At 44.9% G+C, this 13,564-nt stretch overlaps 1 protein-coding gene across 8 annotated transcripts in view; it reads left to right on the top strand.

Annotated features, from left to right (window-relative positions):
* Nucleotides 1-13,564, top strand: part of pik3cd (phosphatidylinositol-4,5-bisphosphate 3-kinase, catalytic subunit delta) — a 209,983-nt gene that overhangs the window by 80,305 nt on the left and 116,114 nt on the right. Inside the window, exon 1 of one of the 8 annotated variants that reach the window (XM_048615266.1) lies at nucleotides 5,551-5,776. The exons of 6 other annotated variants lie outside the window; for them this stretch is intronic. The gene's annotated coding sequence lies outside the window, so the exon portion shown is untranslated. Of the gene's footprint in view, nucleotides 1-5,550; nucleotides 5,777-5,816; nucleotides 5,977-13,564 lie in introns of those variants that run through there. One more of the 8 variants, XM_048615267.1, reaches the window with a different exon arrangement.

Raw genomic sequence — 13,564 nt, 5'->3', positions numbered from 1 at the left:
TATGTGTGTGTGTGAGTGTGTGTGTGTGTGTGTCCGTGTCTATGTGTGAGTGTGAGTGTGTGTGTGTGTCCGTGTCTATGTGTGAGTGTGAGTGTGTGTGTCCGTGTCTGTGTGTGTGTGTGTCCGTGTCTATGTGTGAGTGTGTATGAGTGTGAGTGTGTGTGTGTGTGTCCGTGTCTATGTATGAGTGAGTGTGTATGAGTGTGAGTGTGTGTGTGTGTCTGTGTCTATGTATGAGTGTGAGTGTGTGTGTGTGTCCGTGTCTGTTTTCATCCATGACTGACAGAACATTTGCTGACATTTCTGAGCTGGAAAGTGTTCATCTCATTAACATCAGAGAAGCAGTTTGTGCAATTAGATGTATCACAGTCCCTATCAATTTAGAACAAAAAGGTCTTAATTTATCAGGAAGAGTTTTATCCACACTGATGGAGAAGCTAAATATCCTTCAGATCTCTGGAGGGATTATTTGAGTTCTCCTTCCATCAACATTATTTGTGAAAGACTGAGTGGCTCACAGCCTCAAGAACTCTTGCCACTTTCTGCAAAACCCTTTCACCAGCTGCACTCCTTCAGGCCTGACTCTGAATTTCTCAAACAGCATTTCATCTTTTCGGGCTCTGGAAGAGACACATTCGGGCTCTGGTTTTAACTGAGAAGACACAGTCTGGTCATGGTTTTAACTGAGACAGTGTGAGCTCTCCCTTCCACAGTCACCAGATCCAAGCTGTGCACTCGGCAAATTTGACCCGCTGCACCCACGGTCATTGTAGTTTTCCTGAATCGCTGTGTGCAAATGCACTGGGTCAAAATCCTGGAACGCCCTGCCCAACAGCCGAGGTCAGGACTCGTGTTTAACTACGACATACATGAGTCCTGTCCATCTTTTACGGTGGACCATGAAAGCCTGGACCTGAATGAATCTCCAACCACAAAACTGGCCACGAATCTGACCCTCTAACGTAAGAATCACCTGATTGTGAATGTTTAGAAATACTCCTCAAACCGCTGACAGAGTTTGAAACGCTGCAAGAAATAGTCGTTCTTGTGCTCAACTGAGACTTCACAGAATCACAGACTGTTACAGCACAGAAGGAGGCCATTCAGCCCATCGTGTCCACACACCAAGTCTGTTCCCGAGTCCCAATTTCCTGCCTTTTCCGCATCTTGCTCTGTGCTTTCTGGTACTTTGAATGCTTTTCAATGGCCGTAATTTAGAGTTACATTGAAAAGCTTTCCCACTGGGCAGCACAGTGGATCAGTGGTTAGCACTGCTGCCTCACAGCGCCGGGGACCCGGGTTTGATTCCACCCTCAGTCGATCGTCTGTGTAGAGTTTGCACATTCTCCCCATGTCTGTTGTTGTGTTGTGCTGGTTGGGTGGATTGACCATGCTAAATTGCCCATAGTGTCCCGGGATGTGTAGGCTAGGTGGATTAACCATGGGAAATGCAGGGATAGGGGTGGGTCTAGGCGGGATGCTCTTTGGAGGGTTGTTATGGGCTGAATGGCCTGCTTCCACACTTAGGGATTCTGTTATTTCTCTAACTTGTAGGTTCTTAAACTCGTTGGATCTGATGTACACGAGTGGAAGCCAAATTTGTTAAACTTGGGAGTAGGAATATACAGTGTGGAGTTCGCTCGGTCCTCTGGCCTGTGTTACTTGTCCTGATTTTGCAGTGTTCAAAGTTTGGCTAACTTCTCATGGATTGAGAGGAATGGAGTTTGGCACTGGGAGCAAATGTGCGTGACATTGGACATATTTCAGTTTCTCTTGGTCTCGTGCCTGCAGAGTGAACTTCGCATTCATTAATTTTCATCTGGGTGCATGGGTCTGCAGTATTTGTGAATGAGACACGAAAGTGTTCATTTCAAAAATAGCTCTAAGTTTCATTTTCCAAAAATGAGGAAGTGCTACCTGAGGTCATAACAACAACTGCCATTTTGTTTCCCCCCAGTTCTGTTACACATACTGCAGATGGTTACAAGTCATTAATGTGGAAATCAGACCGAGCCAAGATATCACTGCGTCTCTTGATTTAGATAAAACATTTAATAATACCCACCTTCTATCAAGCCCCGCCAGACTCTCTCCCAACTCCCCCAAATCACAGTCCCAGCATATCACCAACTTTTTATACTATAACAATGTACCTTTCCAACACACTAAATTTTTTAGTTTCCTTGATGTGTACAAATGGTTTTGAGCATAAGCTGAGCAAACAAATCCACTGTTTTTTGTTAAGAATGGAGTAAGGTTGTGATCCAGAGAAAGCATTGGAACATCAAGTTCTGCAGAATTCTTGGTCACATTTGGAGACCACATTCTGACCACAAAAGTGCCAGGCGATGACCATCTCCAACTGGAGAAAAACCCACCATCTCCCCCGGATTTCCAATGGTATTGCCAACACTCAAACCCCCACTGTCAACATATTCGGAATTACAATCAACCAGAAACTGAACTGGGCCAGCGACATAAATATTGTGGCTACAAGAGCAGGTTAGGACTTACACAGTGAATAGCTCCCCTTCTGACTCCTCAAAGTCTTTTCAACATTGACAGATCCCAACTCAAGAGTGTGAGGCAATACTCTCCACTTGTTTTGCTGACTACAGTTCCAACACTCAAGAATCACCATCTAGGAAAAAGCAGCTTGTTTGACTCTATTGACCACCTCAAACATTCTCTCCCTCCACCACCGACGCTCAGTTGCAGCAGTGTATACCATCTACAAGGTGCACTGCAAAATTGACTTTGGCTCCTTTAACAGCAACTTCTAAACACACGACCACTACCATCTAGAAGGGCAAGGGCAGCAGATATAGAAGAACACCACCCCCTGCAAGTTTCCCTTCAAGCCACTCACCATCTGACTTGGAAATATATCAGCATTCCTTCACTGTCGCTGGGTCAAAATCCTGGAACTCCCTCCTTAACTGCATTGTGGTCATACCCACTGCACCTTCTACTGGCGCTCACCACCAATTTCCCTTGGGCATTTAGGGATGGGCAATAAATGCTCCCTGTCAGCGAAGCTCACATCCGCATGGTAGGATTTAAAGAAGTTGCTTCGCCACTTCTGGCATCCCATGTTTCCGCTGGTAACCAACCACAGTCAAACCGAGCTGGGACAGCCCTTGGGCACTTCACCCCCAAGGTTTCCATTCATTCAACACGTGGTATAAGATTGCCCTCCATGACTGCAGAGCTCCCGCCTCAACAGGATGCCCATTAATCCTCTATGGACACTGCCCGGTCCTTGTTTTTGAATGGGATAGAAGCAAAATTATGTCTACATTTGGAGCCGGAAGCCTGTTCAGTTTCTAGTTTTTTTGAGACGTGGGCATCGCTGGCAAGCCAAACATTTGATTCCCATTCCTAAATACTTTAGAACTGAATGGCTTGCCCAGGTTTCCAGTGATTGAGAGTCAGCCACATTGGCTGTACATTGTCGCACATGGGTCAGACCAGGTAAGGATGGCAGTTTCCTTCCCTAAGGGCATTAGTGAACCAGATGGGGTTTGACTACCGTTGATTACTAATTCATGCTCACTGCTTCAGAGACTAGCTTTCAAGAGCTCATAACAGCGTGGAATTCAAATTCTACCTGCAGTCAGGGTGGGATTTGTACCCTTGAAGCCTAGAACGTTAGTGTGGATCTCTGAATTACTAGTCCAGTGACATTGCCACAAACTCCCTTATTCCCTTTCTACCCAGTCATGCTATAAATTCAGGCAAGTTACTCATAGAATCTTAGAATCTGTACAGCTTGGCAAGAAGCCATTTGGCCTATCGAGTCCACACTGACCCTCCGAAGAGCATCCCACCCAGACCCAGCCCCCATTCCTCTCCCTGTAACCCCACATTTAGGTAGGTAAAGTGGTTATGATGGCATAAAAGATACTTTCCTTTCTTAGTCAAGGTATTGAATACAAGATCAAGGAGGTGATAATAGAGCTACAAAATAACTTTAGTTAACCCAGGGTGGAGGAGTCCAAAACTAGGGGGCACAAGTTTAAGGTGTGAAGGGAGAGATTTAACAGGAACCTAATTTTTTCACACAGAGGGTGGTGCATGTATGGAATGAGCTGCCAGAGGAAGTAGTGCAGGCTGATACAATTATAACATTTAAAAGGCATCTGGTTGAGTACATGTATAGGAAGGGTTTAGAGGGATATGGGCCAAATGCTGGCAAATGGGACTAGATTAATTTAGGATATCTGGTCGGCATGTATCTGTTTCCATGTTGTACAGCACTATGACTCTAATCCACAGCTGAAATACTGTGCGCAGCTCTGGCCACCAAGCTATAGGAAGGATATGATTGCAGTAGAGAGGATGCAGAAGAAATTCAGCAGGATATTGCCCTGGGCTGGAGTGATTCAGCTATGAAGAGACATTAGATAATTTAGGTTTGATTTCTTTCGAGCAGTGAAAGCTGAATGAGGTCTGATTGGGGTGTACAAAGTTCTGAGGGGCATTAATAGAGTAAATAGAAAGAAATCTTCCCCCTTAATTGAGAGATAAATAATGAAGGGGCACAATTTCAATGTAAGGAGCAGTAAGTTTAGAGAGGATTTGAGGAATTAAGTTCTTATCCAGAGGGTGAGGGCAACTAAGACTCACTGCCTAAAAAGGCTGGTAAAGATGGGACCCCACTAGACATTTTAAGGTCTGTTCAGATGGATACTTGAAACACCATTGCATACAAGGTGACAGGCCAGGTGTTGGAAAGTGGGATTAGAATAAATGGATGTTTGATGACCAGCATAAACACCACAGACTTCTTTCCATGCTATAAAAAATATATGACCCCATAACTCTCATACCTTCCTCACTAAGTGCGGCTGTTTGATATGCTTTCCATGGTAATAAGGTTCCTTTGGTGTGGACTTTTCAGTCAACCACCTTTTAACTCTGTTGTACAAGTCTGATACTCTCTGCTCCTGATGTTCGAGCTTATTTTTGTCTTTTCTCCCCTCCCCTTTCATCCTTTCTGAGTATTGGTTCTTCTTTTGGAAGGGTACTTGAGCTGTGGGAAAACCCGCCAATGAACGCCAGCTTATGAAGCACCAGTCCCAGGGGAGCGAGAGGCACGAATCAGGCCCAGTTAATAGCAGCATGGGACTTGTTTTAAGTCATCTGGAGTAGAGTGTAAGATTCAAACTGTGGCTGTACATGCAGTGACTCCACTGAGTCCCACTCCACTGTACTCCCTTAAAAGATGTTCTTTGGAGATAATTACATTCCTGAAATGTCTACCGGATGTGTAGCAAGTACACAAAATTTTTAGAACTGTCAATTAATTAAAAGAAACTTGCTTCTGGCGGGAGATAATTGCTCGCTATTTCTTGGCATAAACTAATTTTTATATCTTCTTGTATATTTCTCTACCTCCTTGTTTACTTAATAAAACGAGAGTAGGAACTGATAAGAGTAGGAGAGGTATTTGCATATGCTTTTCTTTGAATTAGACTTCCTTGAAAGTAAATTTACTTAAACAGCCACTGGGGCATTAACTGATCTGTCTGATCCTGGCTAGGTGAACATCCCAGAGCTAACAGCGAAAGAAGTGGGTGTTTCGGTAGCATGATCCTGTCACATTTTAGCATAAAAGACTTGGCCGTACTGCAGATTATAGGCCAGCTGCCAGCAATGCAACTCAGAGCCTCATTAAATGGAGCTGTTTGTTGTGGAAGGTGTGGTAGCAGATGGTAACCGGTGTTGTAGCTACGGAGGTCTGCTACAGGTGACAAAATGAAAACAACTAAAGGTACACACCAGTTTTATGGCTACTTCCTAAATTAGAATTCTGGATGGATCAATATCACAGATGTTCTGATTTCCGACTTTCCATTACTCATGAGAAAGCGGTTCTTGAACACATCCGAGTGGTTTGCTGAGCCATTGGAGAGGACATTTAAGGGACAACCACATTGCTGTGTGTCTGGAGTCACGTGTAGGCCAGACCAGGTAAGGACGGCAGATTTCCGTCTCTGCTGGACATTAATGAAGCAGACAGGTTTTTAGGAAAATCTAATGGGCTTGAACTCACTGTTTCTGTTACTAATTAGCTTTCAATACAGCTGCTGTGATGGGATTTTAAAAATCCATAGAAGAAAAATCATGTTGCTCTAGAAACATGAACTGCTTCAACTGCCTGCCCCCCTCCCCAACAGATACTGCCAGATCTGCTGAGTTTCACCAGCACTTTCTGTTACTATTTCAGATCTCCAGCATCTGCATAGTTTACCCCCAGATTAATAGTCCAGGCCTCTGGAATACCAGACCAATAACATTACTACTGTGCTACTGTACCATTGACCGTGCCTACAGGTTATTATGGTTTCTGATTGCCTTAGAGATACAGAGCTGAAACATAACCATTGGTTTTTGAGAGTTCTGTCAGAGGATAAAATGCAACGTCTGTGAACAGGAACCAACCTGTCCACTTGTCATTTCTTTGGAGGCAGAAAGAGAGACAGCTGACCCACCTGCTGGTACACAGTGCCTTGGTCATTTAGATGTTAGATTAAGCCTCTTGTCTTCATTTTTAGAGTCATTCTATTTTTAATCAGAGGTGTCCTGGGTCTTGGAATCTTGTAGATTTTCCAACTACAACCCCATCTCTCCCTGCATCAAGAATGCTCTGTGTATGGAACTCACTGCTCCATGCTTCTACCGAAGCCGTTGTTGTGTGCATTTCTAACTGTGACTCAGCAGGTTTGTGGGTTCAAATCCCAACCCAGAGAGGGTGTTGCAGACTGGCACCTTCCAAGGTTTAGTCCTGCGTGCTGAGGGATGCACCTGAACCTGGGGCAGCTGCTGCAGGGGAGAAATTGGGAAGGATTGCAGTCTACGCTGTTTCATCCAGAGGAGTTTGTAACCTATAGAAGCCCCTCAGGTACTGAATGTACATGGTGAACATTGAGAGCATCAAATTTGCCTTAGAAGACACCACGGAGTGGAACATGGTACAGGGAAATAAGTTTATTTCTATTACATTAGCTGTAGTTATTAATTTGAAATATTTTGACCTCATCGTATGACTGATATTGAGTGCACATTGCAAATATTAAGGCTAATAGAATTCTAATGATTTATTATTGTCACATGTACTAAGGTCCTTAGAACTCACTTTGATTATCCTTAGAATCCCTACAGTGTGGAAACCCTCTGAAGGGCACCCCACTCAGACCCTTCCCTTTACCCCATCCCTGTAACTCTGCATTTTCCATGGCTACAGATACAGTGAAAAGTATTATTTTGCGTGCTAACCAGACAAATTGTACCTCACTTAAGTACCTCAGGGTAATAGAACAGAATGCAGAATATAGTGTTACAGCTACAGAGAAGGTGCTGAGAAAGATCAACCCTAATATGGGATATAAGGAGACGAGTTACATTTTATTGCAAATTCTTTAGTGTTCAAGAGTAATTGTTTTGTAATTTTTGCTTTAAGTTTCAGAAATAAAGTATAGTGTTTGGAAAATAAAAAAAAGTAAATTTGAGTATCAAAATTGTGGCTTTCGCTCTGGTGCGAAATCTTAACGTCAATTCAACTGAGCAAAAAGCTGAGGTCAGGAAGCAAAATTGATTCAGGATGATGGAGAGAACCATTTCCAAAGATGACGGACTCAGTGGAACTTATTAAATGTGAAGGCAGAAAGGTGACTGTACAGAAATAGAGGAGTCAGGAAAAGCATTCAGAACCACCCCAACTAACTGTTTTTGGTGTGGCTGAGACGCACACAAGTTTGGAACTTTCCCAGCAAATGGCTGGAAGCCATTTTAACAAAGATAGGGGTAACATCCCTATGTGATAGCAGCAAGAAGCCTGTACTTAAACGACGCAAGATCCATGAGATAGAAGGTATCAGTGACGTGGAGAAGCCTTTCCTTGTTTCCTTGGTCTTGCTGAGTAGAAGCTCCTGGAATGCTGATATTCTCAATGAGGGAGGCAACACGTGCTTTCAGTTCGACATAGATGCAGCGGTGATTAAAATCAATTTCTCTACGGCCATCCTGCATCAAACGACATGGACCAGGGGCATAAGGCAACTAAATGCAGCACTTCAATAGTGAGACAGAGTAAGTTTGTACCAAATTGCAGCTGATTTGATACGTTGAGAAAGTGGAAATATTAGTGTTGAATTTCTGCCGCTATTCACAAAGTTAGGAAAACTAAAGACCCTCTCTGTCCTGAACCAAGTGAATGTCTGTTTACACCCAGAAAGGTCATTCATCTGGTTTGGCAGCATCTGTGAAGAAATCAGAGTTAACGTTTCGGGTCCAGTGGCCTTTCCTTAGAATTGAGGAAGGGTGACCAGAACCAAAACATTAACTCTGATTTCTTTTCACAGATGCTGCCAGACCTGTTGAGCTTTTCCAGCAACTTCTGTTTCTGTTTCTGATTTACAGCATCCGCAGTTCTTTTGGTTTTTAAGGTCCTTCATCTGTTCTCACCAACGATCAAGATGCAAGTTAACTGTCTGTTGAAGGAAAGGGATTATTTCACTCATGAGAGAATCAACAAGTTGGTGCTTCAGGATGGTCCCAGTGCAAAAACCCACTGGATCTATTAGAATCTATGTAGATCTCACGGCTGAACAAAGCAATTAAATTCAAAGTTCATCCTCTGTCATCTGTGGACAATAGTGTAGCAAAATTGGAATTTGAATTAGGTTTTATTATCACATGTACTCAAGTATGGGATGCATGAGTACAGTGAGAAGTGTACAAAGTCACCATTCCTGGCATTATCTTAGGTATAAAGATGCCTAGGTACAAAATCTAAGGTGTAAATGTGAAAAATAAAAGTTGAAAGTTGAGCATTACAATCCCTCTGAAGCAGAAAATGAGAAAAGAAACAGATGGAGCAGACAAGTCCTCACAGGGCCCCACCCCGAGGCCAGGAGTCTGCGCTGGGCCCCACCCTGAGGCCGGGAGTCTGCGCTGGGCCCCACCCTGAGGCCGGGAGTCCATGCTGGGCCCCATCCCGAGTCCAGGGGTTTGCGCTGGGCCCCATCCCGAGGCCAGGGGTCCGCGCTGGGCCCCACTCCGAGTCTACAGGTCCGCGCTAGGCCCCACCCTGAGGCCGGGAGTCCATGCTGGGCCCCACCCCAAGGCCAGGGGTCCGTGCTGGGCCCCACCCCAAAGCAGGGAGTCCGCGCTGGGCCCCACCCCGAGGCCGGGGGTCCACGCTGGGCCCCATCCCGAGACCAGGGGTCTGCGCTGGGCCCCAACCCAAGTCCAGGGGTCTGCTCTAGGCCCCATCCCGAGGCCGGGAGTCTCTGCTGGGCCCCACCCTGAGGCAGGGAGCCTGCACTGGGCACCACCACGAGGCTGGGAGTTTGGATTGAGTTCAATCTTCACATAGCTAGATGCAAATATTGTTTCTTTTTGGCACCTACATATTAAAGCAGAGTCTAACTTTCTTCACACCACTTAGGCAGTTTTGTTTCAGCAGATTACTTTTCAGAGCCGGGTCAGTATCAGAAATCTTCCAGAGGACAAATCTGACCTGGAACGACTGAATGGAGTGGTGGTCCACATAGATGAAGTCCTGATCGATGTTACTCAGACAGAATGTGACACTCAAGTTCAGGAGGCAGGATCTGCGCCCTGCAAAATATAAATTCTCACAGCCCGCTGTCACCTTCCTTTGGCATATTGCAATGCCTCTTGTGTCAGAGTCAACGACAGAAAACAAATGCAATTGCAAAATTTCCAGCTCCTTGGAAATTGACTGAATCGCAGAGACTCATGGGTAGGGAAAACCAAGTCAGAAAGTTCTTGCCGACTAAGCTGCCATCAATTGGCCACTCCATCAGCTGTTGCAACAAGAGGAAGCACAAAATAGACCTTTTGGGAAAATCAAAGCAATGTCGCTGTGCTCTCATTATGATCCAGAGCTACTACTATCATTGCTACAGATGCATTTTTGACAGGATGCATAGATTTACTCTTTCACATACTATGAGCAAAGAGGATACCAAGTGCAGTGGATGATTTACTTGTTTATGATGAGAGACCATTGACTCTGAAATCCCTGAGGCTTAATAACTGCAACGAAGGCACCAAAGCCACTGGGACTCTCAAATGCCCGAGCCAGGGTGAGATATTTTGTTTGGTGGCCAGGTCTCTCAAATGAATTGGAAGAGATGATGTCGAGCTGTACTACTGGTGCTACCCATCATCGGGAGATATGAGAACTGTCGATGTCATAATTCTTTAAATCAAGACTGGGGGGATGTCTTAGTCATGGAGTTATACAGCAGGGAAACAGGCACTTCGGTCCAACTACTCCACGCCACCCATAATCCCAAACCAAACTAGTTCCACCTGCCTGCATTTGGCCCATACCCCTACAACCTTTCCTATTCATGTATTTATCCAAATGTCTTTTAAACATTGTAATTGTACCCACATCCACCACTTCCAGTTGCAGTTCATTCCACACACGAACCACTCTCTGTGAAAAAAAGTAGCCCCTCATGTCCTTTTTAAATCTCTCTCCTCTCACCTTAAAAATATACCTCCTAGTTTTGAACTCGTGCACCTTAGGGAAAAGATCTTTGCATTTCGCCTTATCTATACTCCTCATAATTTTATAAACCTCTGTCAGGCCACCCCTCAATCTCCTACACTTCAGTGAAAAAAGCCCCAGCCTATCTACCCTCTCCTTATAACTCAAACCCTCCATTCCCAGCAACATCTTGGTAAATCTTACCTGAACCCTCTCCACTTTAATAATAACATGGTGACCCAAACTGGAAACAGTATTCCAGAAGAGGTCTCACCACTGTCCTGTACAACCTCAGCATGTCACCCCTACTCCTGTACTCAAAAGTCTGAAGGCAAGTATACTAAACGCCTTCTTAACCATCCTGTCTACCTGTGACACAAATTTCAAAGAATTGTGTACCTGTGCCCCCAGGTCTCTTTGTTGTCCAACACCACCCAGGGCCTACCATTAATTGGATAAATCCTGATCTTGTCTGTCTTGCGATGGACACAGAGGTAAAATGTTCTTGACTGTAGTAGACCACTAGTCCAAATGGATAGATGTCAAGCAACTGCAGGGTTCTAGGGTCTGAAAGCTGAAAGGGAGCTTTGCAACTTTTGGGATCTCAGAATGGATACTCTCAGATAATGGACCACAGTTTTACAGCATTGAAAGAGGGCTTTTGGTCCATCATGTCTGCGCTGGTCATCAAACATCCATCTGTTCTATTTTCATTTCCTGGCACTTAGCCTGTAGCCTTTACGCTATGGCATTTCAAGTGCTCATCTAAATGGTTCGTAAATTTCTTAAGGGTTCCCTCCTTTACCATCCTTTCAGGCAGATACCCATAACCCTCTGGGTGATAAAACATTTCCTCATAGCCTCCCTAAACCTCCTGCTCCTTACTTTACAATGGTGTCCCCAACTATGGACTTTTCTGCTAAGGGGAAAGATTTCTCCCTCTCTACTCTCTCTATGCACCTCAGGACTTTGTACATCTCAATCAAATCTCCCTCTCTGCTCTAGAAAAGGAACCCCAGCCTATTTAGCCTCTCTTCATGCTTAAAACACTTCAGCCCAGGCAACCTCCTGTCAATGTCCTCTGCATATTCTTCAGTTCAATCCTATAGTGTGATGACCCAGGACTGCACTCAGTGTCCTAGCTGTGGCCTCACTAAGGTTATATACAGATGCATCATAACCTTCCAGCTCTTGTATTCAGTGCCTTGACTTATAAAGGCAAATATTCCATCTGACTTCCTGACCACCCTTATTCACTTGTCCCAAGAATTTGTGGACATCACACCAAGATCCCTCTGATCTTCTGTACTTCCATGGGCCTTATCGTTAATCATATATCCCTTGCTTTGTAAGTCTTTCCAAAATGCATCACCTCACACTTTTCAGGGTGAAATTCCGTTTGCCTCTGTTCTGCCCGTCTGACCAGCCCATCTATACTATCCTGTTGTCCAGGGCTATCCTCCTCACCCTGTACCACACCACTAATTTTTGTATCATCTGTGAACTTACTGATGAAACCATTGCCAATGAGTACTTTAAAGAAGTCAACAAGTCATACAGATCAGTGCCTGTTACCAGCTCACTGTGATACCGTCATCAATGAAGCTAACAGAGGACTCTGTACGGTCAAAGAACAATGGTGTCTAACTTGCACAGCTGGACACTGTTCACCTCCACTCCATCCTGGTTTAGCGCCGGGTGAACTTGTCCTGAGAAGAAGACCTAGGAGCTCCACTCCTTCCTCTCCCACTCGTGCCACAGGGAAGAAATGATGACTTGGACAAAACAAGGGAGGAAGAGCAATGGGAGCTGTTCTCGTCTGATGTGGAACTCTGACAAACATCATAAAAGACGCCACCAACAGGACAACTAGTTTGGATTCGAGATCACTTTTATCATAGATAAGTGGTGGAACAGGTATCACATCCATCATGCCACTTCTTTCAAACTGAAAACGATACTGTGCAACAGAATGACTGCTCCCTCTTGCAGCCTCTGAGCATTGTGAAGCCATGGTCAGATCGTTCAGAAATTAGGTTAATATTTTCCTTCGCTCAGACTCTCTTCGTAAAATTGAGCAACAGAATGAGACCCGGAATATTGTAATTGCTGCTGCACATTGTGAGTGTGGACTGTTTCTTGGATAGTTAAGTCTTGTCCATTTTCATACACGCAACTGGCTATTTTTAGCTGATGTACAGATGTGCATAAGTTGACCATGCCTGGTTATAAGCAAATGCAGAATCCACAAATATGAATGCATTTTGCAGCGCAGATCATGACCTACACCAGGATCTGGAGATCACCCAGATGCTCAGCTTCGCTCGGGTTGCAGGATGCAAAGTTGAATAAGACCTTTATTACTCATTTGTGAGATGTGAGCATTGTTGGCAAGCCCAGCAATTATTTCTCATTTCCTTTCATAGTCCTTCAGAAGGTGTGGTGAGCCGCTGCTTTGAATCGCTGCAGTCTGTTTGATGAACTTTTTTTTAAACTAGGTTTCTGTCCCAACCACAACAAAGGAATGGTGCTATATTTGCAAAACAAGATTGTGTGAGATTTCCAGTCGATGGTGTTCCCAGACATTTGATGCCTTTATCTTTCCAGGTGGTACAGGTTGTGGGTTTAGATTGATGTTGGCAGTCAGAGTTGGAAGGTACAGGCAGAAATGTGAGAGGTTACAGGTGGCACTGCAGTACGGGGTTCAGGTGACAGTGTGTGCAGGAAACAGTGCAAGGTAAGGTGCAGCTGGTAGTGCAAGGGGCAGTGTGAGAGATGTACAGGAAACAGTGCAAGGTAAGGTGCAGCTGGTAGTGCAAGGGGAGGGTACAGATGGCAGTGTGTGAGAGGTACAGGAGACAGTGCAAGGTGGGGTACAGCCGGCAGTGCAAGGGGAGGGTACAGATGGCAGTGTGTGAGAGGTACAGGAGACAGTGCAAGGTAGGGTACAGCCGGCAGTGCAAGGGGAGGGTGCAGATGGCAGTGTGTGAGAGGTACAGGAGACAGTGCAAGGGGGTACAGCTGGCAGTGCAA

The sequence above is a fragment of the Rhincodon typus genome, chromosome 31 (genome assembly GCF_021869965.1).
Source record: "Rhincodon typus isolate 14 chromosome 31, sRhiTyp1.1, whole genome shotgun sequence".
NCBI lineage: Eukaryota > Metazoa > Chordata > Chondrichthyes > Orectolobiformes > Rhincodontidae > Rhincodon > Rhincodon typus.
Note: the sequence above shows the minus strand (reverse complement) of the source record. Positions and strands in the feature narration are given on the sequence as shown.